This window comes from Mus caroli, chromosome 19 (genome assembly GCF_900094665.2).
Source record: "Mus caroli chromosome 19, CAROLI_EIJ_v1.1, whole genome shotgun sequence".
In the NCBI taxonomy this organism is placed as follows: Eukaryota; Metazoa; Chordata; class Mammalia; order Rodentia; family Muridae; genus Mus; species Mus caroli.
Window position 1 is genome coordinate 14,712,156 of NC_034588.1, and position 26,427 is coordinate 14,738,582.

General features: G+C 44.1%; 1 protein-coding gene across 6 annotated transcripts in view; it reads right to left on the reverse strand.

The window, feature by feature from the left end:
* The window catches only part of Gcnt1 (glucosaminyl (N-acetyl) transferase 1), a 53,081-nt gene extending 27,252 nt beyond the window's left edge, over positions 1-25,829 (reverse strand). For 3 of the 6 annotated variants that reach the window (XM_029472444.1, XM_029472442.1, XM_029472443.1), the window contains exon 1: positions 25,625-25,829. The gene's annotated coding sequence lies outside the window, so the exon portion shown is untranslated. Of the gene's footprint in view, positions 1-10,865; positions 10,977-25,624 lie in introns of those variants that run through there. The other 3 variants (XM_021152337.2, XM_021152336.1, XM_029472445.1) reach the window with 3 other exon arrangements.
* Positions 25,830-26,427: the final 598 nt, after the last annotated feature.

Genomic DNA, 26,427 nt, shown 5'->3' on the forward strand with positions numbered 1-26,427 from the left:
ATTCAATTCCTAGCACCCACATGGCAGCTCAAACCATTTGTAACTCCTGTCGCAGGGGATCCAATGCCTTCTTTTGGCCTCCTTGGGCCCCAAGAATGCCCATAAAGCATAAATTCATGTCGGTAAAATACAAATACACATAAAAAAATTTAAAAAGCAAACCAATCTATAACATGCTTATACTATATTTAACTCACAATGAGATCTATGGTTTACCATTCCTGTATATCCAAGTTTTGCTAAAACTGTTGTTTGTTTAGTTTTGAGACTAGGTCTAGCTATGTAATGCAGGCTAGCCTCAACTCCCAACCTTCAGAGGTGAGAAGAGGACATGGGAGGGGCGTGTCTTCCTCTAGCACCCTCTACCTCACTGCCTGAGAGCAGTGAAACAGAAGCTCACCATTTGGGCTAGGCTAGCTGGCTAGCGAGGTACCAGATCCATTAGTCTCTGTTCTCCAATGCTGTGAAGACAAGCACATGCTGGGGTTGTGAACTTGGGTCCACTGTTAGCCACCGAACCATCTCTTCAGCCTAGAGAAAACCCTTTCTTTTCCAGCATGCTACCAGATCCTCCAATGTAATTCAGAGTTATTATGAAAGTCTTCAGTGTATTCAAGTATAATTCCCTACCAAGCACCTTACTCAAAAACAGATTCCAGGTTCTGGGGAGGAAAATACCAAAATAAAGAATTCATAGGACCAGCTCTCGAGGAACTCACAGTGTTTATTTGCTAAGCCTTCTAGAGAAAATTGCAGCCTTCGTAAGGGTAATTAAACATTATTTTTGGAACAATGTGTCACTGTAAAACTGAAAGGAACTTTAGGGAACAGAGTCCAGGGCATGGTTACTGCGTCTTCTGGGTGTGGGTATATACGGATGTCCTATAATTTAAGAAGAATGTTGCCATAAAGGAACAAGGTCCTATGCTTCTGGGCTTATTTCTTAGTCCTTCAGATAATAAGGTAAACACTTAAAGCCAGGGACACATCACAGCATCTCACCAGAATCCTAAAGAAAAAAGTCGGTCTAGTTTAAAGATCCAATCTCCAATTTAATTGATGAGAAAAGAGACCATAGAGGTTTAAATGACTTTTTTTTCTGTTTGTTTGTTTGTTTGTTTGTTTGTTTGTTTGTTTTATAAAGAGGGGCTCCTTATGTAGCTGTGGCTGGGTTTTGGAGACCAGGCTGGCTTTGAACTCAGAAATCTCTCAGCCTCTGACTTCAAAGGTTGGAATTAAAGGTATGCACAACCACACCCGGCTCTAAATGGCTTTCTAAAGGTCAGGATGGTGTGGGACTTAGAGGCTACACCCAGCCTGAAAAGTCACCAGGTTGTGTCCTTCCATGGTCACTGCTCAATTCTGCACATTGGGAGGAATGAATCCCCTCTTTGTGACATTTGCTTGTTTGTGACATTTGCTTGTGGTCACTATCATTCAAACATGCCTTCTCTCCCTACATTCCCTTTCCTTTTTTTTTTTTAACAATTTTTTATTAGATATTATCTTCATTTACATTTCAAATACTATCCCCAAAGTCCCTTATACCCACCACCCACCCCGCTTGCTTCCCAACCCGCCTACTCCCACTTCTGGGCCTTGGCCCTGGCCCTGGCATTCCCCTGTACTGGGGCATATGATCTTTGCGAGACCGAGGGCCTCTCCTCCCAATGATGGCCGACTAGGCCATCCTCTGCTACATATGCAGCTAGAAACATGAGCTCTGGGGATACTGGTTAGTTCATATCGATATTCCTCCTATAGGGTTACAGACCCCTTCAGCTCCTTGGGTACTTTCTCTAGTTCCTCCATTGGGGGCCCTGTGCTCCATCCAATAGATGACTGTGAGCATCCACTTCTGTATTTGCCAGGCACTGGCATAGCCAGGGTCATGTCAGCAAAATCTTGCTGGCATATGCAATAGTGTCTGCATTTGGTGGCTGATTATGGTATGGATCCCCGAGAGGGGCAGTCTCTGGATGGTCCTTCCTTCCATCTCAGCTCCAAACTTCGTCTCTGTAACTCCTTCCCTTCTCAATTTAGTTAACTTTACTATCAACAACAAAGAATTCTGTATCAGTCAACTAGGCTTTTCAAAGATATATTAGTAGAATTTATTTTTTGATGTAAAATATTAATGGCCACGATCAATCTATCAATCTATCTTATAATGTAAACTTCTCATGTGTCTATTTAAGATACACCTTTGTGTGTGTGTGTGTGTGTGTGTGTGTGTGCGCGCGCGCAAGTATAGGAACACACAGAGGCCAGAGTCATCTGATTCCCTGGAACTAGAGTTTCAGCCCATCCATCATGAGTTGCCTCTCGCATGGGTACTGGGAATTGAACTATGTCCTCTGCAAAAGCAGTAACCACTGATCCATCTTTCCAGACGACTACTCACTTCTTGTTTGTTTCAAAATCATATCTACCAAAAGAGAGCTCCCCTCACAATGGGATTGATTTGGCACTAAGAACACACTTCTTCTAAATGTTAGAGATACCTAGGACACTAAGTAAAGCACTTGATGCAAAGACAATTATGTAAGTTTGTTTTAATTTTTAATATTATTTTCTGTGGCCTCCATGTAGATGCTGGGGATTTAACCCAGGTCATTGCACAAACAAGTGCTAGTAACCATGAGCAAGTTCTCCAACCCCATGTTTTTGTTTTTTGGAGTTTTTTTTTTTTTTAATGCATTTTTTTTTTTTGGTCACAGTTTATGTTCAGGGAGTTTAGAAGTTTGCTGTTACATTCTACATAATTTATTTCAAAAATATTTCATCAGAAAGATGAAATTTATATCAACAGTAAACACTTGTCAAGCATACCAGAGGTCCTGCGTTTGATCCCTAGCAGTGTATAAAAGTACAAAAGTATGCAAACATACACACACACGTCCATCCCCCCCCAGAGGCAGAACCCACACACACAGAGACAACCCCCCCACACACACACACACACTCACCCTATAAGACATACAAGTGTAGATTAGGAAAGGCTAAATGGTAACTACAGGAAGGTTTCCTAAGTCCTAAAGGCTCTATTAGTCACAGAAAGGAATTAAGACTTCACTCTCACTGGCGAATTCTACCTTACAAATTAACTAATGCTCCAACTGTTGCAGGTTAGACATACATCCTGCCAGTTCTGCATTCCCCTTACAATGACAAGCAAGCAATCCTGGCAAGAGTGGCAGTGCCCTAGGCACATTCCTAGGTCCAGTGACAGATTCCAGAAAATTCTTGACTACCTGACTCCAGCTGAATCCTGCAGCCGGCCTTTCACAGAAGGCCTAGTCAGAGCCCACACTGGTAACAGCATTGACCTGAGACTTGCTTTTCAATGTTCAGCTTTACCTGTTCTCTCACTGCTGCCCAGATAGCAAGTGCACTCACCGATGGGCTTACAAAGGCAAGCAAAATGGCTTAGGCTGATTCTCAGCAACAAACAGCATGTGACCACCATGTGCCAACCAAAATGGCATAGGTTGATTCTCAACAATAGCATGTGACGACCATGTGACAAAAGTAGTGGATGATAGAGTAAGATATCACATTGAAATTTAAGTCATTATAGCCTTGCCTCATGTTTACACGGGAAGTTTTTATTTTACTTTTGGGCAGAGCTAGGCATCAAAATTGAGGTCTTCCACATTCCAAGTATTCCATTGAGCTATATCCCCACCCCATAAATACACTCTAATTGACAAATAACTGCATTTATGAGCACAATGAGATACATGAGAGGTAATATAATAGTATAGTATATTACATATATTATATTAGATATATTACTATATATAAGATTACTACATATAATATATATTATATATTTCAGGATAACCCACTGTACCAATCACTCTTCACGGTCTGATCACTATGTGTGTACATGTTCACATGTGTGAGCAGGGTACACAGACATGTACCTGCATGTGCATGTAGAAGCCAGGTCAATATCAGGTATCTTTCAGTCAGTCACTCCCCTGCTTATTTTTTGGAGGCATAGTATCTCACTGAACCTCAAGTATGTATGCAGATTCTGCCCAGCTAGCTCCTTGGATCCACTAATTCCTCCCCAACCCCAGCTTAACTGCTGTGATTATAAGCCTGAGGCATCAAGGTGGGGTGCTTCTGTCAGGGTCAGTATAGAACTTGGTTGACAAGCATGAAGACCTGAGTTCCACCCCCAGAAACCATGTTAAGAAAAAGAACAAAAGGAGGAGGAAGCTAGACACAGTGACACACTTTTGTAATCTCAGCACTGAAAAGAAAGAGACAAGCAGATCTCTGGGGCTTCTCTGGGGCTCCTTAGACAGCTAGCCTAGCCAAATCGAACCTAGCCTTATCACCAAGCACTAGGTCAATAAGAAACTCTATCTCAAAAATCTAACTGTAGCCAGGCAGTGGTGGTATATGCCTTTAATCCCAGTACTCTAGAATCAGATGCAGCAGAAGCAGTTGAGTTCTGAGTTCAAAGCCAGCCTGGTCTACAGAATGACTTCTAGGGCAGTCAGAGCTACACAGAAAAACCCTGTCTCAAAAAATCCAAAACAAACAACAAAAAATTTAAATGTAATGTTTCTAATGAATGACACTCAAGATTGTCCTTTGGTCACCTTGGTAAAATTGCCAAGACCCATGTCAGGTGTCACTGACATTAGTCACCCAAGCACAGGCTGAAAGGTAGGAAGCAGAGCTCAGTGCAGGGCAGACACTCAGCTCAGAGACCACTAGTGGAATTTTAAGCACAGGAATTGACAGACACAGAGGTTCTTGGGGGAAGACTACAAAATATACAAATTGGATGTGGGCTTCTTAAGGGAGAGCGGTACTTCCTTGTCTTTACAGTGGCCATAGAGAAGATTTTGGTGGCATATGAAGTAACATATCAAATAGTTTACTGTTTACAAAATGACAACAGAAAAAACCCTAGGTCACCAGGATAGCAGGGGAGGCTAAGATATTCAGTGTAAACAAGATTGTGACTGCTCCAGAAATTTCCAAGGAGTGAGGCCACACCCTAGGTCCAGAAAGGAGTGGGGCTACTCTTGGCCCACCTACATTCCTTACCCCTCACCTGTGTCTCCACTGTCTCATCAAGACAGACTGAGGTGGGACCCTGTAGTCTATCACTGGCCCCACCTGTAATGAGCAGGGTTTCTGTTCACCTCTTCCCGGGACAAATTAACTCAACAGCGGTGAACACCATTCCCAACAGTTTTTCCTAGAGCTCAGTCATGAACCTTGGCACCAGAAAATACTCCAACAGGCTGGACTGCAGTTCAGTAAAAGAGTGCTTGTCTTTCATGAATCCAATCCCTAGCACAGCAAAATTAATATTTTTAAAAAGAAGAAGCTGTTTAAAAAAAATACACTAGTTCAAGAAAGAAATACACTACTTCAGATACAAACTCAGCTCACCGTCTTGCTTCTTTCTTTCGAGCAAAGTGAGATGAAGTCTTGAGTCCCAGATATAAAGCATCTTCATCCCTCCTCCCTCTCCTATCACAGGACCACCTCTGCCCCGACATCCTTATCATCTCTGGAATTTGGCCCCACCTTCTATTTCCCCATACCTTATTAGCCACTTATCTACCAGATTTTTCCAGAACAAATAAACAAATGTAATGTCTCCCAGCTCAATTCTGACCAGACCAAACAAAAACAAAAGCAAACAAAACCCCAGTAACCACACACGACAGGTTTTCTGCCTACCCTGAATGTGTACCTGGTTCCTATGAACACTGGCCTCCCAGCACAGGGAATGGTCTATAGCTGCAGGAAAAGACCCTTCCTCTCTGTGGAGGCTTTAATACTCAGGTCTGCAGACACTTCCATCCTAGATCTTTCTAGTTGCCAGCTTCTCCACTCCACTTGGTTGTTTCACAAGCAAAACAGCTCCAAAGGGGAATTACCTTCTTTCCCCAACCTGGTGCCAACCTCATCCTACCCTTCCTTCCACCTACCTCCCACCACCACCCAGGTGCTTCCAGCACCATAAATGCTGCTTTCCCTACCCGAACCCACCCCACTCACATGTCCACACCACAAACGTCTGAGTCATCTTCCTACCCCCCGACCCCCGTCAACAGTATTAGTTAATCATCACTATATTTCTGATTTCAACCACAAACCAAGTCTCATTCTCTCGCCTATTATAGTTTATCCATCACACTATTGGGTGGCTGTAGGGGCACTGGGTGGCACTGTTTGCTAACACCCACTCTCCCCTCCTGGGTGGCTGCACATGACTGCACAGGCTGAGCTACATGGCTGTCTGGATGAGGAATTGAAGCCTCTTCTCACACTGGTGCCCCACAAGGGCGTCACGAGTACCAGCAGTACCCACCCCTCAAACAGTGCCCTTCACAGCTGTGGTATGAGCCCCACATTGTGGCGCACGCCTTTAATCCCAGCACTCAGGAGGCAGAGGCAGGCAGATTTCTGAGTTCGAGGCCAGCCTGGTCTACAGAGTGAGTTCCAGGACAGCCAGGGCTATACAGAGAAACCCTGTCTCGAAAACAAAACAAAACAAAACAAAAACCAAAAAAACAGCTGTAGTATGATCATTTGAAACGCCCCAGAACCCAGGAGTGGGTATCACCCCTACCATCACATCCCAGATCCTACAAATGACCCAAAGGCTTCATCCCAGTCATTTTCCTCTTGAGCACAACACTCTTCTCCTAGAAATCTATCCCCTTACTTATCTGGTTGCTTCCTGTTCACTTTTTGGATGTGTTAAATAGCAAACACAACTTGCAGCGAAAGAGACCTTGCAGGTCTCTTCTAAACCATGCAAGGGGCTCTTGCTCAACAAACAACACCCCGTGCTTTTCAACAAACACCACCACATAAGATTAGGATAACCTATGCAACTAACTGGGTGCTTGTCTGCCTTTCTCTAGCCAACAGACTCAAGGATGCAGTGAACAGATGCAGAAAGATTCACTCTGTCATGATGGTAGCTATAGACCCCGAGCCAACAATACCTGTTTCAGTAAACAGCCGTTCAGTGAACTCCTGCCTGAACAAGCAAGGAGGGTATCCAGAACCCCAAGGAAGGAAGGCTACTGAATGAACAAAAGAAAAGCAAATCTTGGGGGGATTTCTTAGGAATTTCTTAATTGGATGGAAAATTACAGACCAATGACTTGGGAACTCCATGAGGGGCTGCCCAGAGGAGTGGGGCCTGCCTAAGTGGAGCAAAGCCCTGGGTTTGCTCCCCACCTGGCACAGAGAAAAACAAAAACAAGAGATTCCAGTGTTTGGTGGTAGCGCCATTGCATTTGGGGGAGAGCCACCATCCTCCATTTAGTTATGGAGAGAACTTTAATGGAGCCAACTTCTCTTGATACATAACCTGTGTGTTCATCACGGGGGTGGGGGTGGGGGGGGGCTTAAATACTGTGTTGCCACCAGCCTAAGTTGTTTTTACATTTTAAACAGTCTCTCAAATTATGTACCTAGTCCTGATTTCTACAAATTACTTTCTGAAGAGCCAACTCCAACCAATTCCTGGATAAGAATCCACCTTCCATAGCCTGGGCTAGGCTTTTACCTCTCTGTGCTTATTGATCTAAGGCCTAAAAAGGGGTCACAATACCTTCCCATATCCGTTACTACATGTATTTTAAGGTGTCCTCTTCATTAACTTTTGGGTTCTCAGACTACAGAACTGCACAGCAGAATGCTGTTGGCTACACGTTGATTCTCTTCTACCATATGGGACCCTGGGATTGAAGTTAGACAGTCAGGCTAGCAGCAGGCATCTCTTCCTGCTGAGCCACCACAATGGCTTTATTCACAGCTGATCCTGTTTGCTTGTTTTAGGAGGGTCTCTAGGTAGCTCAGGGGAATCTTTAACCATTCATCTTTCTAGCCCAGCCTCTTGAGAGCTAGGGTTAAAAGTGTGCACTGAATATTCCTGTTTAGTTTCCGTTTGGGCTGATACTTCAGACTGTCAACTTTCTCTACTCAATACGCACGGTCAGCCGATACTTCTCTATCTTCAAAAAGCTGAAAGAAACATTGAGTATATTTTTTTAAAAAAAATCAAAATTAGCTTAATATTTCCTTTTTAAAGTATTTATTTATGTATTTATTTTAGTGCATGTGTCTGTGTGTATATAACTACGGGCTTGTGTGGGCAGCTAACGAAAGAAGCCTGAGGCGTGCATAGGACCCTTTGAAGTGGGACTTATCGTCACTTGTGAGCCGTCCAACTTGGGCTCAGGAAACAGAATTCTGATTCTCTGTGAGAGCAGCAACTGCTCTTTTAACCACCGAGGCATCTCTCGGTCCCCTTGTGTTCCTCCTCCAGCTTTGAGTTTCTAATGCTAGACTCTTATCAAGTTTTACAATGGCATAAACACTTGAAATTTCTGTGGTGGTAAAACTTGGCAGGGTACAGAAGCCATTTACAGGGGATAATAACTCTCTGCACTTTGTAATTAAAAAAAAAAGTCATATTTTCAAGGCATTTTAATTTACTGATAGCTTCTCTACTCGTTGGTAGGAAGTACTTAACCAATAGTCCATTGATACTTAGAGCATTTTCTATGTAGACCAACTTCCATCCTCAGAGGCCCACTTTGCTCCATAGGGAAATCCTTGGCAATGTCTGGAGCCTTGTGAGTTTATTGTCACTGGCGTAGGGGAGGGGCTTGGAGCACCCAGTGGGTACAGGAATGCTGGTAAAAGTCCTATAACGTACACAACAGTCTCCTGTCACAAAAACCATCTGGCCAAGGGCTAGGGCTACAGCTTGCTGTGTACAGTACGTGCCTGCCAGGAATAAAGCTCAGGGTTTGGTCCCCAATACCATATAAGGGGGTTGGTGGCGCTCGCCTACAATTCTAGCTCCTGGGAAGTTGGTGCAGACAGATTAGAAGTTCAAAGTCATTCTCACTTCACAGTGAGTTGCAGGTTGAATAGACCCCATCACAAAAATAAAATCTATTTGGTCAGAACTGTCAGCAGTGCTATAAACACACATGCTATTTGTCTCCAAAGGAAACCTGACAGTATCAAACCAAACCTCCATCATCAAAGCTAAGAATATAGTCCCCACAAGAATATACCACACCTGATTTACAACAGTCACCTCGAGACAAACGCCCTTTCCAGCAGAGTTGGGTATTTGACATCCTGACCGAGAACTGTAAGCACATTGCTCATTTGTTAATATGAATACTAAAAATAGACTCAGGGATCCTTATCTGGCCATACACAAGGTTGCATTCCTCAGTGCAGCTGAAATACTACACACTCCGGAGCAAACAGCAGGTGTGCTACATATGCCTGAAATCCCAGCACTCAGGAAGCCGAGCCAGACTCTGATGACAGCCTGAGCTGCACAATGAGAACCTGTCTCCAACCAACTAATAGAAAACTGCATCTGACGTTCAGGAAAGACTTTCCAACAGTACTAACTTTTTTTCCTACCACCTAATTGCCTAATTAGCCATTTCTAAGAAAGCTAGATTTCCTCCCTTTAAAGCCTGAAAAAGAAAGGAAGATGGAAGGAAGGAAAGAAGGAAGAAGGAAGGAAAAAGGAAAGCAGAGATACCTGTAGTTTTCCATCTTTCCAGAACTGAAACCTGAAACCTTCTTCCAATCCTCCTGCAGAGGGGTCCCTGTCTACTAACAGATAATTTACTCCGATCTTAAAAAAACAAAAAACAAAAACAACAACAACAACAAAAAACAACAACAAAAAACCTGTCTACCCCTCCTCTTCCTTTCCAGAAGAGAAACCTGCCTTTGAGAACAGCTCTAAATAGAGGCAGCAGGCCAGAGGAAGAAAACATATTGCTCCCCCACCACCACTCACCAAATTCAGGTCACAGCCCCACCCACCCTCCTTCTCAAGTCAACGCACCAGTGCTCTCTCTGAACACTACCTCCTATCTACCAGTTTGCCTCTAGCTCCATTATTTGTAACAAAGCAGTTCTCTTCTGCGGCAAAAAAAGGAAAGATAAAGAGTACACACCAATCTGACACTTAGTTTTTGCTGAGCCAAGCTCGGATCCTCCACTGGAGGATCCTCCACAGTTGCACGGGGGAGGGGGTTGCATTTTTTTTTATTCTGCACTGAAAGAACTAAGACTGGGAGCAGCTACGCGCATGAGATGGACTTCTCACTCTTGAGGTGTGATGGCGCTCATCTTTAACCTTGGTAGACAGAAGCAGGAAGATCTCTTTGAGCTCGAAGCCACACGAAAGAGAGAAGGAAAGAAGAAGGGAGGGAGGGAGGGACGGAGGCAGAAAAAAAGAAAAGAAAAAGTAATAACCCGAGAAAAAGCAAAAACTAAAGAACTAACATGTCTAAGAAGAATTACCCGTTTTCGTAACAGACCTGCAGCCCAAGGCAAGAGGAAGAGCGGCGACTGCTTGGACCCCAAACTGGCCAGCCTGTTTGCAATCACCCTAAGGTAGTCATTCTCTGCCCCAGCGTTGGCTTCTCGGTCGGCGCTCTAACAGGGAGTCACAAACGTCTCTACACCGGCCTGTGGCCTTAAAAAGTTTAAGTCTTTGGCGCCCAAGACACCGTTCGTCTCTACTTTTCATGCCTGCAACCAACCCTGATTTCTAAGCCCTCACTCATTGCACCAGTCCGGGAAAGAGTGGTCAGAAAGTGACTTCTAGATGCCACGTGTGTATCCGCGTCCCACCGTAGGACCGGAAGGAGAGTGCGAAGAGGACTCCTGCTCCATCCTAGCCGGGTACCCGGACCAAGCGCCCTCTCTCCCTGCTCCGTCACCACTGCCTCCTTGGCGCAGCCCGTCCCGCCCGTTAGATCCGGCTCGGTGCTGTCCAACTCTGCCGGGCAACCCCACCCTGGCCCAGCCTAGGTTACCTGGAGCCTGTGCCTGCAGGGCGCACGAAACACTGCTGGATCGGCTCGCCAAGAGGATACTGGCGCGCTCAGCCTTCTGCGCTCCAGACCCCCGGGCCAGCGCCACGCCCTAGGACCCACCCTCGAGACCACGCCCCCAGGCCCACCCTTAAGACCACGCCCCCGGTTCCACTTCGCCCACCTGCGGCCACCGCTCGAGGTGAGGGCGCCCTCTGGGAGTTGCAGTGGTCCGGGAAGAAAACTAGAATCCAAACTTCCTCTTGCTTCCTAAGAATTCTTGGCTCTCTGGACCAAGGACAAGGTACCTGGATGGGATCTTTTAAGAACTTTTATGTCTTCTTCCCCTGAGGCAGGAAATGCGCCAATTGTTGTCGTGTCTGATCTTAAAAATAAGTAAAAAGTTCAAATGCCCAACGTGTTTATACTGCATCAACTTTAGAGCCGCCCATGCCTTATCATTTTCTAGATAAACCTTGTATCTCATTTTGTGTCACCAGAAAGTCAGAATTTATTGAATAACCAATATATTCACAAGCAATGTCAGTTTTTTGGTTGCAGCTTGCCAAGTAATCCTGATTTTACTTGAAAGCTGGTTCCTCTTTCACACTTTAATTTGTAGTACTAACTCACTTTACACGTTATGCTTTACACAGTAAACAATACACAAATAAACAGATTAGAGAAACTACAAGTTTGCAAGCATGTGGGTCTCAGGTGAGCATGCTTAGTGCCCCTCAAGGATAGAAGTCATTATCCGTGGGAGTGTAGAAAGCAAGGCTGAGCTGTCTTGGAAGCACCAATCTGTGAAGTTCACCATCTGGGGCTGTAGATCTAAAGAGGTTGCCCCGAGGACTGCCCATAACGGAACAGAACAGGAGATAGTGGTGTCTACTGAGTGGAACAATAATACCCCAGTTCATGTCAACTCCAGCCCCATGTGTCCTTTCTGCTAAGCTTGGCCCCTTCCTCTCTTCTATTCTGGAGGTTGACTCTTGGAAGATTGCCTTGTTTGCCTTGTCCCTGTTCCCTGCCCCTCCCCATTGGAGCCTTCCAGGGGAAAGCAACATCAGCTCTGGGCACCTGCAGAAGCAATGAACTGGGAGTTAATGATTCCTTCCTTCAACCTCGACCCTCTCCTTAAGAGATTTCCCCTCCAGTGACAGTTTTACGCTCTCTTGCTCTAATTTTATGCAGAAAAGTAATGTTATAATGCATTTTAAGTTTAATTCCATTATTATTTTATTTATTATTTTATGTGCATGGATGTGAGTCTCCCTGCGGGTGGTAGAAATTGAACTGGGATCATCTAGAAGCCAGCCGCATTTCCAGCTCCTTTCATAGTGGATTATGTGTTAGGTCCAGAACAGAGACAGGACATGAGCCCTTTCCCACATGAAGTTTATGATTTATTTTGTCATGGGAACAAAAGTATGACCAATATGTTCTACATAATGCACCCAGTTTGCGTTCTGTTCCACCTAGATAAAAAGCAACTGTGATTTCTTTTCTCTACCCCTAATCTACTTTTCCCTTTACTAGGGAACAAACTATTGGAAGTGTAAATGCACAGAGAAGCCTCCTAGTGCACACGGAATGTCAGGATGTGACATCTGAACGTCAGCCTGTCATTTGTTTTCATGAGAAAGAGCTGTCTCCCCCATCCTTTCTGGACTAATCTGCCCTGCAGAGGTTTATCCTATGTAGTTTAAGTGTGTTTTGAGCCGCCAATATCTATAAGAAACACACACACACACCTCTTCCTTTTCCATTGTGTTGTTTTCTGTTTGGTTGGTTTCAGTTTGGGTACTGTAATGGAAGCCAGGGACTTAGGCATGTTAAGCAAATGCTTTGATTATTTGAGCTACACCACCGAGTCAGCCTCTGACCTTCTAACTTGAATGCGCATTGCCAGCTTTTAGAATAAGTCGTACGTAAGGCTGGAGGGTACTTGTTCCTCTTGCAGAGGATTTGGGGTTGGTTTCTAGCATCCACATGGCCGCTCATAATCACCTGAAACTTCAGTTTCAGAGGATCGAGTACCCTCTTCTAGCTTCCACGGATACCAGACACACACAGTGCATACAACTCACAGAAGCTGGGACCCTGGAGCACACGGCACAGCCTGTAGGCAGCTCAACAGGATGGAGAGTGTCCTTCCATGTACCTCAGTTGGTTTAAACCTCCTCCAGGCAGCTGGTCCGAGGCTCAAGGGTCTTGGCAGCTCGACTTCCTTTGAGAAGAGCATTCAGCTTCTGTTGCTGAGTATGGCAAGGAGAGACACCTAATGAATCTGGTCAGTCTGAGGGACTTCCTGTAGAAAATTTGAGTCGTTTACTTTCCGGTTTAAGGAGCTTCCCTGCAGGATGGGATGCTTCTGTCTCAGAGGAGAGTAACTACTGCACAACACCTTGGTGAGCGGTCAGTCAGTGCTCTTAACCGATGAACCATTTCCCGGCCCCCGGTGAGATCTTTTATAAATATCATCAGAGAACTGTAGTATATATAATACACTCGTCAGTGAGCTATGCCAGAGACACAGACATGTTTGCCTTTTTTTTTTTTCTCCATGTCATAGTGTATTAGAAGGATATAAATTCAACTCCCGAAGTCCATTTCATTGGCTTTAATTCTCTATTTATTCCTGATGTTGCTTGGTATCCGCCAGCCATCGGCAATCATAACTTCTTTTGCGCCAAACTTAATGACTAATATTACTGAAGTCGTGGGTGGGGAGAGGCGTCTCCTCTTGCACTCCATCTCTAACTTCTGCTCCGGAAGAATTCACAGTAGGATGCAAGTAGGGCAAGCAGGGAATTGAGGCTTATTTCAGCAGGCAAGAAAACAAGAGCATCCTCCAGTGCAAAGGGTGGATCTAGCAGAGAGCAGTAGCTCAGGGCTGCCTGGCATCTGGACCTGTGACTCCTAGTCGACCATTTCTCCTCCTCTTGCCCACGCATGGGGCAGCTTGCAGTGCTTTCCATTCAGAAGGAAGCAAAAGCCTTCTTAGAAACTGCCCTTATCCATAATTCAGTCTGTTTTAATTATATGCCTCAGATGCAAAAATGTGTTTAAGTGTGTTGAGAAATATTAGCAGAAAGAGTATCAGTGCCTTGCAGACTACTTCTTGAGGCTGGGGGTTGGGAAAAGGGCTCTCTGATGGCCACCGCAGGAACCTACAGACCAAACCAACTTCGTTTCCTACTCCCTCCACCCACCCCAAGAGCTCAGTCCTTCCTCTTTTCAGTCAGCTTGACTAGCTCATAGCCAGCTGCAAGCCCTCATAGTTACCTTCCTAAGCATCCCTCAGCTTTGCCATGTAACATTCATTTTTAAACCTAACCTTTGTTTTACAGTTTAATTTTACACGTTCGCGCATGACGCATCGCAAAGTTGTGTATGGCTAAGCCTGAATCAGACAGGCTGTGTTGGCTAAGCCTGAATCAGACAAGCTGTGTTTGAAGGCAAAGTCAAAGAGCCGATAGAGACGCAAGGACATTTTTCTGCAAAGGAGCATTTAAGTTTGGCAAACCAGGTCACAGGCACAGGGTTGTCAAATGCCTGCAGATCTGCTGGCAGAAGCTTTTGTGTGCTACCCTGAGTCTGTCACGCAGGAGAAACCAGGCTTTAACTAGAGGCCACCGATGAACAGAGTTCCTTTGCTGTGGCGGTTTTCCTAGATAAAGCTCACAAGTGACCAGGTGATATCAGCGTGCTTGCTATGTCTCCATCTTAAGGCCCATCCTTTACCATCTCAGGTGAGAGATACATCTGGTGTGATTGAGACGCTTGTCTGTCTGAAGTTTCTGATATGAATCGACATATTCTCGTGTGTAATTATTTATCAGCACAGATAAATTATTTAACAGATTTCGGTTCCTGGTGCACTGGCAGATGGCAGCTGGGTGCTTGTATAAACAAGATGTAGTCATTCTCCCTTGGCATTTATGATCACAATGGAATGACTTAGGTCAAAATTGTTCTGTGTAAAATAAAGTAACTCAAGTCTTGGCACTCTATGACAGCCCTACTCTGGAACATTCTGTTGTTTCCCCTGTGTGCTTTCCTCTAGAGTAATGTGAACCTGATCCATCATTGCCCTCCTGGAAGGTGGTGAAGATTTAAAAAAATCACCTCTTGCAGAGATTAACTGGTCCTCAAGGGACTTAAGTAAGACCAATAGGTAACCTCTTTGCTTACGAATGAGATCTCACACAGACCTTACATTCCCATTCTTATCTCACAAATGATGAGTTCATTCCTATATCCCTACTCACTAAACTAGTCAAACTGCGATAGTCTGAGCTCTCTTCCAACCCTTTGGATGTATCATCCACCCTCAGCCTAAGGAAGTATTGAAATGCAGGATAAAGCCTGTAAGAGCCCCTAACAGAGCCTCTTCCATCTCCCCAGGAAGAAAAACTCTTCTTAGTCTCCAGCTAAAGCCAGCCTTTGGGACAACGTCCTTTCTAGCTTTGTTTATGGCTCCTAGATCAAAGAGACAGACAGAGAACAAAGAAAGGAGAAAGAGTTCTTAAGAGTATGTGTTTGTGACTGGGCTTCTCTGTGTAGACCTAGTTGTTCTCAAACTCGATTTGTAGACTAGACTGGACTTTGAACTCAAGAGAGAGATCTGGTCGGTTCTGCTTCCCAAATGTTAGGATTAGAGGTATGAGCTACCACCTCTGGATTAAGAGTTTTTAGCTTTTTCTTAAAAATTCTTTTCTACCCAGTCTTACCAAACACTCCAGAAATTACAGTTGATGTATGCCCCATAACCCCATTACACAAGCAAGCAGCTCCCTCCCCTTATCTTAACTGCCTGCATTCTCTGATCTGTCTTCCTTTATTTCCACCCTCTCCATGCCTCTGCTCCCTCCCCCAAGCTTTCCAACCCACAGCCCTGATCACAAGATCTAGCCTTGGAGTTCTCCTTTCACTTCTGGTGCTGTGACAAAGCACTGATAAAAAGCAACACAAGGGAAGAAAGGATTGACTTGTCTTATGTGTCCAGGCTGCAGCCCATCGCTGAATGAATTCAAGGCAAGAATTCAAGCATCTAGTCACACATCACACTAGCAGAGAGAAAAGGATGTGAAAAGTTAATAGAACATATTGTGGAAATATAAATGTGTTAAATATAACAGAATAACTATGTCCGTGAGCTTTGTTTGAATAGTAGGTACATTTTGAAATGCATCAACTTGTTGATATCTAAGGTCCCTGGTTATCTTTAAAACTCGGGTGTTTGGGAGGGATGCTGGGGGTGAGAGTACTTTCACTAGCACCCATTACAACAAAGAGAAACAATAGGGCCGGAGAGACGGCTCAGCTGTTAATAGTACTGTCTGCTCTTCCAGGGGTCCTGAGTTCAATCCCCAGCAACCACATAGTGGCTCCCAACACTGGGATCTGATGACCTCTTCTGGAATGCAGGTGTACATGTAGACAGAGCACTTATAGACATAAAAATTTTTTTTTAATTATGTAAATGTTTTTTAAACAAACAAGAACAAAAACAACTCCCCATTCCCAGAATTATACAAAATCAGTTTAATTAATGGATACTCATTAACAACTCCATAGAGTGTTTTTAGATCAGGTAGAATAACAGAGGGTAACAGTTTATATAAAAGAATTTTTGCCTCTTGTTTTTATGATACTGGGAGAGTACATCATTTTGATCTGTTAATAATGTGTTTAATGTTTATAGGTTGTAAAGGTATGCTACAGGGAAGTGTGTAGTTATAGAAACCATGCATGAGCTATGCCCTGTAGCTCATGCCTCTGGTACTAGCATTTTAGAAGAGGGAGAGAGAGAAGTTTGAGTTTGAGGTCAGCCTGTGCTACATAGCCTAGCCTAAAGAACAAGATCCTGAAAACAAAAAATCAAACCAACAAAATTGTGAGCTGTGTATTCTTAGGCTTAATTGGGCTTCTTGAACCTGCTAGAGGATGCACCTAAGTGTGTGTCTTTCTTCTGCTCTTTGAGTTTCACCTCAGATTCCATGGCCTGTACAGCAGGAACGTATTTTCTCACTCTTCTGTTGTTGTACCTGCTGAAGATGGAATTCAGAAACTGTGCATGCTGCACAAGTGTTCTGCTGCTGAGGCAAATCCTCAGCCTGCTCTTTCCTGAGACAGGGTTTCTCTGTGTAGCCAAGCTGGTCTGGGACTTTCAGGGTAGGCCTCAAGGCCTTTCTGTCTCAGACCACTGCAATGCTGGGATTCCGGCCCCAGCTATTATGGCTGTTCACAACTTCCTTAGAATTCTCCAGGCTAGAAGTCCACAATCAAGGGGTTCTTAGGGAGAATTTCTTATTAGAACTGCTCCTTGCCTTGTGCACACAAAAACTAAAGTTTCTTGTTTTGTTTGGTTTGGTTTAGTTTGGTTTTTTAAAAAGAACAGGTCTTCTTCACCCCTATTCCAGGCTGGCTTTGAGCTCATTATGTAGCTCAAGTTGATTTAAGGCCTACAAGTCCCTAGCCTTTGGCTTCCTGAGTGCTGAGATTGGAGGTGTGTGCAACCATTTCTGGGTCTTAGATATCTTACATTACTCTTCATGTTTTAATTATAGATACTTTTAAGACACATGGTGACCCACCTTCAACAGAAGGTTCAATGCATTTACAGGAACAATACTTGAAGGAACCCTCAGGAGACTATGACATCCTAACTAGTTGATAAAACACCCTAACTTGCCCTGGCAGTCCTCTAACAGCTTCTGAGATGTTAAGTGGTGAATGGCTTTGGACAGAAAGGAAGAAACAGTAAAAGAAGTCATGGTATGTATCATTACCCATGAGGGATAAAGCTCCCAGCACAACTACACCCATGTTAAAGATTTTACAGGCGATTGACTGAAGAGAACTTTGTGAGCTGTAGAGTTGGAACCTTGCAGGCACGGATTCAAATTATATTAGTCTATTAGTCCCCTTATTAGCCACTTATTTCAGTCCCCTGACTGCCTTCTAATTGACCCTATGTCTGACCCAACATTTCACCTATCAGGAAAACACACTACACTACACTACACACACACACACACACACACACACACACACACACACACACACACACTCTTTTAAAAAGTAAATGAAAGAGGACAGAAGAACCATACAAGCTCACAGACATTTTGAAAATAAGAATTCCTGGGCCTAGGAAACAGAATGATTGAGCTAGAGTGGTTTAGAAAGTGACCTAACTGGAGCATGAAGTGTGGAGAGGGCGTCCTCTGCTGGTAACAGGCTCACCAAACACAAAAACAAGCTCATCTAGCACCATGAAGATCAGACACTAGAAGTCAATATTGAACAATTTATACTATCTACAGGGTAGAAATGGTTTTGCTTTGTGTCCTCGCTAGTTTTTATGTCAACCAGACACAAGCTAGAGTCATCTGAGAGGAGGGAGCCTCAATTTTAAAGATAACCTCTATAAAATCCAGCTGCACATATAAGACTGTAGAGCTTTTCTTAATTCATGATTGATATGGGAGGGCCCAACCCACTGTCAGTGGGGTCATCCCTGGGCTGGAAGCCCTGGGTTCTATAAGAAAGAAGACTGAACAAGCCATGGAGCCAGTAAGCAATATTCTCCCATAGCCTCTACAATAGCTCCTGCTTCCAGATTCCTGTCCCGACTGCCTTCCAATGATGAAGTGTGGTATGAATGTGCACATGCAATAACCCTTTGCTCGCCAAACTGCTCTTGGCCATGGTGTTTCATTCAAGCAATAGAAAACATGACTTATGAGACCTTGCTCCCGTCAACGAACTTATTTTGAAAGACATTCCATCTCAGCTTATGTTGGCCCACTTTCTTCTTGTCTGCACAGTGCAAGGGATGCACCACAATATTTAAATTGATCCCTGCAATATGTGAATCAGTCTCTGATCAGCATTCAGGCCAAGTGCAGTTTTTCACCTTCACAAACAACACAGCAGTGAGCATCTCCATGTGTGTGAGATCTGTGTGGAATAAAGTACTAAGAGAATGGTTATTTGGTCAATCATTCAACTTCCTGAAAAGATGGCCAGTTTAGTGTGTGGTTCCCGTCAAGAGGACTGGTGATTGGCAAAAGACTACTGGACAAGAGTAAAGGAAATGAGTTCCAGGTCTGTGGGCATGCTGAAAGAATTATCCCACTGGAGCTGGAGAAATGAGTCAACAGTTAAGAGTACTGACTGCCCTTCCAGAGGACCAGGTTTTAATTCCCAACACCTACATGGCAGCTCACAACTGTCTGAAACTCCAGTCCCAGGGGATTCAACATCCTCATATATGCAGGCCAAACACCATATAAAAATAAACAGATCTTTTAAAAAAAATAATTAAATCTCCAAGAACTTTGCTCATGGCTGGGTTCAGCTGCCATTTCTTTCATGAAGTCAAGCTTCCTGAACCTTGCTGGATTCCATCAGAGTCTTCAAAATCTCCCGACTGTCTCAGAGTCTTCCTAGATAATCATTGAAGATAGATTTTTTTCATCTGTCTATCTGTCTGTCTATCCATTATCTATCTATCTATCTATCTATCTATCTATCTATCTATCTATCTATCTATCTACCTATTCATTTAGAGTCATGATTCCTCTCTGTAGCCCTGGCCTGACTATTCTGGAGCTCATCAAGTAGACCAGATTGGCCTTGAGCTTATAGATATTCCCCTGTCACTGAGTGCTGGAATGAAAGGCATGCACCACTATGCCCCACTTGGAGGTAGATTCTAAACTCCTAGACATTAGGAGCTTCCTAGTGTGTTCACGTCTTTCGTGTAGAAGTTGTACTGTTGGGGCCATTGAGATGACGCAGTTGGACTTAAAGTCCAACAACCTGAGTTTGATCCCTGTGACCCAGGTGGTAGAGAGAACGGACTCTTCACATTGTCTTCTGACCTCCACATGCCACTGTGACATGCATTTGACCACACACATACTCACATCTACTTGCCTACACACACACACACACAAAATCAGTTTTTTTAAATATAGAAATTGTGCAATTTACAGTCTCAGCAACAATGTAAGGATTCTCATTTCTTCACATTCCTACCCCAAAGTTTATGCTTCGTTTTTGTTTTTAGTGCTAGAGAATAAAGCCAGGCCTTCCTAACTACCAAGCAAGCATCCTGCTGCTGACCTACACCCTCACCCTCCCTCATGAGAGTAGGATAAAAATTAAACCACAGGAACTGAAGAGATGGCTCAGGGGTTAAGAGCATCTGCTGATTTTGCGGAGTTTCTAATTTCCATTCCCAGCACCCATGTCATGTAGCTCAACACCTCCTATCAGTCCAGTTCTGGGAGACACAGTGCCTTCTTCTGGCCTCCTCAGGCACTGACTGCATGTGCTACACATACCTGCAGATAAAACACTCATACACATACGAATACAATCTGAAACATAGTGTTCAAATTGTATATTTCTTTCTAGGTATGGTGGTGTATACCTTTAATCCCAGAACTCAAAGGAAGAGGCAAGCAGATCTCTGTGAGTTTGAGGCTACCCTGGTCTTCATGAGTGCTAGGACAGCCTGGGCTACATAGTGAAATTATGTCTCAAAAAAAAGCAAATCTAATACATTTTACATTTTATCATGTGCAAGGTACTGCATATTTGAACAAAGTGATACTAGGGATGCATGTGTACACATTAAGAATGATGATAATAGGGATGCCTGTATATGCATTAAGAATGACAATACTAGGGGATACATGTATATGCATTAAGAATGACAATACTAGGGGATACATGTATATGCATTAAGAATGACAATACTAGGGGTGCATGTATACACACTGAGGATGAAGATACTAGGGGTGCATGTATACACATTGAGGATGAAGATACTAGGGGTGCATGTATACACATTGAGGATGAAGATACTAGGGGTGNACATTGAGGATGAAGATACTAGGGGTGCATGTATACACATTGAGGATGAAGATACTAGGGGTGCATGTATACACATTGAGGATGAAGATACTAGGCAATGCATGTATACACATTAAGAATGAGACCATCCCTTCATTGGAACACTCGGCCCTGTTATAAATCTCCAGTTCTCTTTCCTGCAACATTAGTTTTTGTTCTTACCAGTTCATCTTTTCTGACAGCATTTTAAAATGTTGTTTTCTCCTTCATTAAATACTCATTTCTATCTGGGATCTCTGGCTGGTACCCATAGTCACAGTTATACAGGAGGCTTAGACCAAAAGATTGCTTGAGGCCAGGAGCTAAGACCAGCCAGGGCAAGATGGTTAGACCCTGTCTCAAAACCAAACATGCGCCAGGTGTGGTGGCGCACACCTTTAATCCCAGCACTCAGGAGACAGAAGCAGGCGGATTTCTGAGTCCGAGGCCAGCCTGGTCTACAAAGTGAGTTCCAGGACAACCAGGGCTACAGAGAAACCCTGTCTTGAGAAACCAAAACCAAAACCAAAACAAACAAACATGCTTGCCTCCTTTCTTTTTATTTCCCGTCCTTAACCCTCCCCTTCTTTCTTTTGAGACGGGTCTTATTCTGTGTAGTCATGGCTGTCGTGAACCTCAGAGATCCTTTCTCTCTCACACCACAGCCCAATCAGCCATGCTTTCTCGAACTCCTTGGTTACTTCTCTAATACTTCCCATGGATTCTTTTTACAGTGGAGCCTCCTCTTCCTAGAAAGGACTCTGTAGTATGTTGAACATAGTGAGCTATATAGTTTCTTTCACAACTGCCTAACTTCATTATGCTAGGGCGATGGTTCTCAACCTGTGGGTGGTGACCCCTTTGGGGTCGAATGAACTTTTCACAGGGCTCACACATCATATATTCTGCCCATCAGATATTTACATTATGATTCACAACAGTGGCAAAATCACAGTTATGGAGTAGCAATGAAATAAGTTTATGGTCTGGGGTCACAACGGCACAAGGAACTGTATTAAAGGGTCGCACGCAGCATTGGGAAACTCAAGCAGCACTGCCTTAGGGTGAGTTCCATCTTACACAATTCTTATCAGCACTATTGAGTGCGGCACAGAGAGCTCTGCTTTCCAGAGCACTGACTCTGACCTCACCTTGGCTGTGGTCAGAGGGGGAGCCAAGCAGCCTCCTTACCCTTGGCACGAGTATCTTGAGGGTTCCAGAATAAAACAGAGAGGCCCAAAAAAGTAAAAGCCTCCTGGTAAGAAGAACAAAAAGAGTCTTGTGGTAGTTTGAATAAAAGTGGCCCCCATAGGGAGTGGCATTACAATGTCACTCTCTCTTCCTGCTTCCTGCCAATCCAGATGGAGAGCTTTCAGCTCCTTCTCCAGCACCAGGTCTGCCTGTGAACCATCATACTTCCAGTGATGATAATGGACTCTGAAACTATAAGCCAGTCCAATTATAAATGTTTTCCTTTATAAGAGTCATGGTGTCTCTTCACATCAATAAAACAGTGACTAAGACAAGTCTGAAAGTCTATAAAAAATTTCTTGTAATTCATTCATGCCTCTCTGTGTGTGTGTGTGTGTGCATATGCAAGTGTGTGCGCATGCGGGCATGTGTGCACGCATGTGGGCATGTGTGTGTGCATGCGTGCATGTGTGCCTATAGAGGGAAGAGGCTTTTGTGAAGAAGAAGGGATTTGTTGGGATACAGCAAGTAGAAGGGAGATAAGAGAGGATAATGAAAGGTAAATATGGTCAAATATTAAAATTTTAAAATACACTGGGCCTGGAGGGAGCTCTCACTGCCCTTCCAGGGTCCCTCCATTCAATTCCCAGGCCTCATGTCAGGCCACTCAAAGCTACCTGTGTCTCCAGGCTCAAGTCTCTCTTCTGGTCTCTGTGGGCACCTACACACATAACACACACACACACACACACACACACACACACACACACACACACACACACAAAATAAATCACTAGAATATTAGCTGAACTGTTGTAACAGGCCCCAGACTTTAGTAGGCTCCCAGACTTTAGCACAACTGACTCTATGATGAGAGTACCATGGAAGCCATAAAACTCAGAACATAGAGAACAAGACAACACAAAGACAGCACCACCTGTCGGAACAAAAACAAAGGCCTAATCCATCAAAGTCCATCATGCTGGGAAAGTCTCTAAATGTACTAACCTTGTTTTTTGTCTTCTATGGTTCTGATTCTAGCCAAGTGTTCTTGTTAACTGAAGTATGTCAACACAGGGTATGTTTTTTGTGCTTTAAACCTCACCTCAAGAAAGGCTTGGATTATACTGGGATCCTGAACACCCAGTGTAGTCGCCAGCTGGCAAGTAAAGGCTTTCTATCACCTTAAACCGACGTCTGAGCAGTCCACGGAGATCCCAGAGACAAGACCTGGAACCACCAGGGATCTCAGATTCCCTCAGAATGAAGAAAAGTATGATGATCAAGGAGCCTGGAAGGAGTCAGCAACCTGAGATGTTCCAGTCCTTTTGATGAGTCAGTGCCTAATGCTGCGGAGGAGTCTGACACTTCCATCCCGAAAGGAAACAAATCAGAAGTCACCTGGACTGTCATTTCCAGCGGGACCTCTGGGTAAGGCACGTATGTTTGGACACAGAGGTGAGGTCTGGTATCCTTGTGGGAAGTTACCAGATTCCCCCTGTTTGTTCAGGTATACGGATGTGGCCATTCCTGGTTGTCTTTACCCCGCCTCCCCTTAAATTCTATTTCCTTATATTGACCAGTAACATTCTCTGGTGTAAGACTACCACACCGCCCTACTGGCAAAAGACTTGTGCCCTCTTGTTGGGGACTCAAATCTTTTGATCTCTGCCAGGTCATGAAGAGACACTCACCCTGCCCCCTGCCCCTGGAGGAAGAGGACCAAGCCTCTCCTCTGGGGCCATCTACCATCTATGTGGAATGTACACAGAAGGGAGAAATAATTCTCTCAGGACATTTTCCTCTACCTACCCCCTCCCACCCGCTTTAAGCAACACCAAAGGGGGAAGAGAAAGTTCTGATCTTTCTTATGTCATGATTTATGTCTCTTTTTCTACCAATGTTCCATAAAATTTGAACATTCAAAAGCCCACCATTCTCAAAAACAAAGAAGGAAGAAGGAAGGAAGGAAGGAAGGAAGGAAGGAAGGAAGGAAGGAAGGAAGAGAGAGAGAGAGAGAGAGGTAACTTCCACCCTACCCCCTACCCCCATCCTGGTGGACAATTAGGCCTGGATAATTTCCCTTCTGTCCAACACTTACCAAGGAAACTTTAAACAATTTTAGCTAGGTAATTTTTAGAAAGATTAAAGACAACTGCTCAAAAAAAAATACTTTGTCACCCAGTCAACCTTAGATATACGTATATAAATAGGTTCCAGTTGCTGGAGGTAACTTAAAAAGTGTTTAACAACACAGAACCAATTGAGAGGCAGGGTGTTTTGCATAAATGGAAAGCCATTGTCACCTTTTTTGGTAATGAAATGCAATTAGACTTACTGATAGCCAGCAAAATTTTCGTGTCTTGCCTTCTGTCAGTCCTGGATGAAAGTCCTGCCCCCAGTCAAAAGATACAGTTGTACTATATCTCAGATTGACAAAGAAGATTTCCAGGGATGTGGGCAGAAATCAACCTCCCAGGACTGGCCTAGTACCAAGTTCCTATAGTCGTTCTGCTAACCAATTCAGATACCTCTGTCAAGATTAAACAATACCCAATGGCCCTGGAAACAAAAAGGGAAATTGCAGTCCATATATCCTGGCTTAGAGAAACAGGCCTCTTGGTGCCCTGCCAGTCTCTCTGGGATCCAACTTTCTTGCCTATGAAGAAACCAGCGACCTCTGATTCCCACAAGTCTGATTCTTCCAGAGAAATAGCTGTACACTGTGTTGGACCTGAAAGATGCCGCCTTCTGCTCCCTGTTGGCAGTGCTGGGTCAACCCACCTTTGCTTTAAATGGACAGACCCAGAGGGAGGTTATGGTGGGCAACATTCCTGGACCAGGTTTTCCGGACTATTTGAAAATTCTCTAACCCTGTTTGATGAGACACTAAATGCTGATCCTTGCCCTTCTATCAGAAGTTTCTTGGGAGTTTCTGGCTACCTTTTGATTCCAGGATTCATGGAAATAGCAAGACACCAGCACAAAGAGAGGCATGGATCCCCTAACATGGACTGAGACTAAACAAAAGGTGTTTGAAGCTTTAAAAACAGCCCTAACTTTAGCTCCAGCCCTAGCACTTCCAGATGTCTCAGCTGTTTGTCCATAAAACAAAAGACATTGCAAATGGGGTTTTAACCCAAAATTCGGAGCCATAGAAATGCCATGCGATATAGCTGTCTAAACAATTTGGACACTGTAGCCACAGGATGGCCCACTAGTCTCAAGAGCTATGGCAGCTACTGCTAGACTAATGAAAAAAATAAATAAACAAGACCAAAACAAAAACAAAAACAAAAAAACCCAACCCAAACCAACCAAACAAAAACCTAAGGAAACTCTCGTTAGAGCCCACTGAAGTGTGGATTAACCTCCTTCCTTTGTTTTGCTTTGAACCCCTCTGCACTGCGTATAGGGAGAGATTTACCCCCTATGAGATTATGTTTGAAAGGCTTCCCAACTGCTTCCTTAGCTCAGAGACCAACAATTGACAAAACTCTCTAGGGATTCACCACAGGCCCTCCAGTCCTCTATAAAGGCTGCTCTTTGTATTATCTGAAAGATCCAGCCGACCTCCAAGTCCACCCCCAGTTTCCCTTTGGGACTAGTGATATCAGCTGGGCCAAACACATAGCCAAAAGGGTGATAGAACCAACCTGGACGGATTCCACATTCTCTCCACTCCTACAGCCATGAAGGGAGCATGCATTGCACCATAGATTCAACACACCTGTGTCACGAGATCAGAAGCCACAGACGTACCATGCTAAATGGACCCTCTATGGACTATAAAACCCATTAAAATCAAGGTTTCATTGGGTTCCAGGTTCTCTCCTTCCACATCCTCCTGAGTCTTGCATTTGGTATAAATACAAGTTCATGGTCCAACCCCTACCACCCTCTTGCCTGGACCAGGGGACTGAGGAAAACACAGGAAAGATATTTATTTACTAGTGTAACTACAGACCATGTTCATCATGTTCTGAAAATTGAACTTTGCTCCCTGATACCCAATTTAAGTGTCTGGTTATCCTGGAGAAATAAAAACTATGAGAGTTTTTCTTCTGAGACTGGAATACAGGGTTTATAATTCTATGCATGCCTTGAGGGGTGAGCCTCCTCGTTGCTGAAAACAAGGGAGTTTCCATTGCAAAAATTTGTGTTATGAAACAGGCTTCCTGAACAATTTCTTGAAAGACTCTGGCCTTTGGGAAACAGGGAAAACCTGGGACTTTCTGCCACAGGAAGACCCTGAGGGTAGATTCACTATACAGAAGAACGTACCCACACACACCAGGTCCCCAGACCTTCAGGTCCTAACAAAGATCTTCTACCCATGCCAAGGCCCCAACAATGCTCCCTTCTAAAGCACTTAACATACCTGGGGCCCAAGTCCCACCTCCCACTGTTCAGAAAGATGAGGGATTCCTATCCCCATTTTTCACTCTTGAAAAGGTTC